General features: G+C 37.3%; 1 long non-coding RNA gene across 1 annotated transcript; it reads left to right on the forward strand.

Annotated features, from left to right (window-relative positions):
• Positions 1-1,190: 1,190 nt before the first annotated feature.
• LOC141397338 (uncharacterized) lies at positions 1,191-2,968 on the forward strand. The gene is made up of 4 exons (XR_012411374.1): positions 1,191-1,297; positions 1,800-2,246; positions 2,323-2,450; positions 2,517-2,968. It is a non-coding gene; the product is annotated as an uncharacterized lncRNA (long non-coding RNA).
• The last annotated feature ends 1,506 nt before the right edge of the window (positions 2,969-4,474 follow it).

Here is a 4,474-nt window from a genome sequence, read left to right on the forward strand (position 1 = left end):
TACATACTCGGAAAATATAAAAGCAGCACAGCTTTGTCATCGCGTTCGTCTTGTTCACAAACAATTACTCACTGGAGGGCGTAATTCTTGCGGGTGGCTTTAAAGGCGATTTAATTTTACCTTACTCACCGACGGATGGACACCGAGGTGCAATGATTAACAAGCTCGCATTCCACATAGAAGCCGGTAGTTTGTTGAAACTCCATCAACACACGTTTTCCAGTGTGGTGGACAATTGAGCACAATTCTTCATTATTTCAAATATGCAAAATATTTTCATAAGTTGTATCAGCATTTGGCGACTATGGGATTAGAAAGAAACTCCATATAATTGCAATACCGCGGCAGCGGGATCTTTCGTACCGGGTTGACCCGAACCCATTGTGTTTCGGCCAGCGGCTGCCAACCCAGTATTAAACCTATGCTTCTACATACGTAGGTTTCATGCTGCTACAACAACAACATATAATTGACTCCATGTTCGTGAAAATGTCTTTTATTCTTCGATTGTCGAAAATATGATATATTTCAAGGCATATTTATAGAAGGGACTATCAGTTGTATTCCTACTTTTTTGTACATTTAGTTTTTAAAATGTAATAGGGACTACTCATGAAATTTGAAACTTCGAAATTTGCTACCATAAAACAGTGCTTTTCATCGTAAACGTGTAATAAAAATGACCTACGAGAGTTCTGAATGCTTTATAGGTATTTACATTTTGATTCAAATTTGTTCTATTTTAGAGGATTTTCAAAATGTATTTATGTTTTTCCTAAAAAATATGTTTGGATCGACCCTATTATGCAATATTTATCTTTGACAATTAATTTTCAATAACAACAATGTTGTTTTTGTAAATCTGTTAGTTGTTGTAATTCATGCATATACCTTATATGAATTTGCCTTGCATATACCTTATATAAATTTGCCTTGATGAATATAGGGATTGCAGGATCTAAATACTCGATCATTGATTTGAAAATAACACACAAATTCAATACAAAGCCTAGCTTTTTGCGGCTCAAAATCACTTTTTCCTCGCCACCGGTCAATCTATGCGAAAAATAATGCCGAAAATGCACGGAAATTTAAACATTTGCGTTTGAAATTTTCTACATTGAAATCCCTACTTATTTAAATTTCAATGTGACAAACAATTTTCAAATTAAACTTCAGTCTGACAAACCCCCCAGGTAAGAACACAACAAAAAAAGGAAGAAAAGGAAAAAATTGGAAAAACACCTAAAAGGATGGAAGGAAAATTAATAGCTGAATATGGTGTGGAGGAATTTGGGTAAGTAGAGTGTAAATTTGGAAAAAATAGTGAAATAGTGAGATTAAAATGTTAAATCTTTAAGATATCCACAAATGTGTTGGCCAATTGGAATAATGTCAATTTATCTTTTTGTGAAATTAATTGCAATAACGCCTAAAAACCTTTTGTGTATCATTAAAATATTAATATTGGCGGCAATTATTTGGCATATATTTATTCCGAAAGGTCTATTTGTGGATATTGAAGTTTGGGAGATTATTTCAATAGAATTATATTGTTTATCGATTTATTTATTTTTATTGTAGTTTATATATTATTAATAGAATATTTGTTATTTGTATATGTATGTATGTATATTTATGTATTAAAATTCGTTGGTATTTGTTTAATTATTTTTCCCATTAATATATATAATCTGTTGTTACTAATCCTTGTATGTTGTTTTGTTTTTTGTTGTTACAAGAATTTGAGAAATAAAACATTTGACAAAAAGAACTAATATTTTTCTTTTTATTTCCAGACTTGTCATTCAAAGGAATGCCTACACGACGCATCTTCAAGCTAACTTCTTGGATTTGGATACAAGGATGGACATGAATTTGAGAATAAAACAAAAATTTAGGAAATATAACAAACATTTTCATTTTAATTTTCAGGTTTGTCGGGGCTTCTCATTCGAATCGAATTATCGTAAGGCACCTGATTTTGGTTGTTGTTGTTGTAGCAGCATATAATGCTGGGTTGACAGCCGCTGGCCGGAACACTTTTGGTTTCGGGTCAATCCGGTACGTAAGAACCCGCTGCCGTGGGATTGCCTGATTTTGGTGGAATGGATTGATGAGATGCTGAAAACAAGGAGTATCAATATTGTTCGATATCTGACCACTGTGATCAACTATTGTGCTATGAAATAATATATAATCGTGGACTTGTAATGTTATTGATGTTATGTTCAATAATATCCATTGTGAGTATTTCGGGAATCTTCCAGACCATTGCCATAGGATAATGATAAACTAGCCTTCTCTTCCTTTTTAACAAAGAGTTTCAAACTTTACATGACTGGACATTGGTTAAAGCTGGTGCTAATGATGTATGCTATCCTAATTTATATCCTGGTTTAGGACCACATGTGCTGTTTGATATGCATCTAACAAATGGTACAGTGAACGTAAGTCGAATTCTGTTATATTGTTAGAATTATTGATTTTTATATCTCCCGCCATGCCCTGTACAGCTCAACTTCTCCAATATTTATATGACAGAATTGACAGAATGAAAATTATTCTTTGCCCCGCATGCGTGCTATTACTTAGATGGATCATTCAAAAAGTTTCCATACTTATCGTGTTTCCATAATCACTCAACATTACTGTTCCAAGGATTTGTTGCAAAACGTACGTTTTCTCACAAGAAACTCTGTAAAGTGTTAAAATGAAGATGATGAACATAACTCAGTGCTGCAATTCAATATTTTTGTCTGTACTTCTTATAGTACGTTTATATATGACCGCATTTATACGCCAAATATATCCTCATTAAGAAGGTTTGCTGTCATATTTTATACAAAAAACCACAAAATTTGTTTAAAAATTATCCTAAAAGGAAAGAAGAGGAAATATCCATGGATGCAAACAAGAATGTGAATAAAAAGTTCTGCTTTTGTTTCATCTTATATGAAACAACCAAGTGCTGTTGTTTTATTTTTTAAATGATGTAGAAAAGATGGCCAATGTGATAGATGGCCACTGTGGTCTCCTATTGTGCGATAGATGATCACTGTGGTCATTGTACAATAGTTGAACACAGTGGTCATCTATAGCAAAATATCGCACAATAGGTGACCACAGTGGTCATCTATCGCACAATAGGTGACCACAGTGGTCATCTATCGCACAAAAGGTGACCACAGTGGTCACACACAGTTTTAGATGATTGTACGATCCTGGGGTCAGGTACCTACCGAGATGACATCTGTGAGAGACTGAACTCATATTTAACCGATCTTACCACCTTTTTCCACGAGAGGAATATGCAGATATCTGCCACTAAATCGACGGACACTCTGTGCACCACATGGACGGCGCAGTTTGGACGTGAGTTGAATGTCGTGGTCGACGGTAGCAGAATTCCGACCACAAACTGCCCTAAAATTCTAGGGGTCACATTCGACACCACTTTCACGTCGTCCTCGCATGCCACAACTATCTGCGATAAACTAAAATGTAGGAAAAAGGTCCTCAAGTCCCTAGCCGGCAGCACTTGGGGTGCAGATAAAGAAACCTTGTTGACCACTTAAAAAACGATAAGTCGGTCTGTGGTAAGCAATGCGGCGCCAGTTTGGTCCCCGAATTTATGTGACACGCAGTGGGATTAGATTTTGTCAGAACGCCGCCCTGAGAACAGCAACAGGGTGCCTCCTCAAATCTAAAGTGAACCATCTACATGAGGAGGCAAAGATTCTTCCAGTGCGACAACATAATGAGATGCTATCGTTGCTGGCAACCGATACACCTAGGCATATCAAGAATCATATTCATGCTCTAGAGACGGAGGTCCAACAATATAGGAGAGAACCTCTAGATCAACAGGCATATCAGGCAGGTTTGAACAGCATTCACACGGATGCAGTTGCTAAGGCCATAAGCAATTATTGTGTGAATGCAGTCATCGGAGTACATCCCCCATCTATCGCAGCTGAAGAGCATCAGCTGCCACGACAAACCACAGTAGTTTTGGCTCAATTACGCTCAGGATATTGCAGTCGCCTAAATTCCTATTGGGCGGGAATCGATCGCACCGTGCAAGACATCTGTCCAGTATGCGGCATGGACCCGCACGATCATAAGCACCTATTCAACTGTCCCGCCAAACCTACACATCTAACATCACTGGATCTGTGGTTACATCCAATCGAAGTAGCCACTCTCCTGGAACTGAAGATAGACCCAGAGCCAAATTGAACAGGAGAACGAACATACAAACATAATATAACACTGTTACAACAACAACAGTGGTCATCTACCGCACAATAGGGGACCACAGTGGTTATCTATCGCACAATAAGTGCCAACAGTGGGCGTCTATCGCACAAAGGTGACCACAGTGGTCATATATCGCAAAATAGGTGACCACAGTGGTTATCTATCGCACAATAGTTGATCGCAGTGGTCATCTATCGCACATTGACCATCT

Source organism: Musca autumnalis, unplaced genomic scaffold (genome assembly GCF_047663935.1).
Source record: "Musca autumnalis isolate F117 unplaced genomic scaffold, ASM4766393v1 scaffold_3, whole genome shotgun sequence".
NCBI lineage: Eukaryota > Metazoa > Arthropoda > Insecta > Diptera > Muscidae > Musca > Musca autumnalis.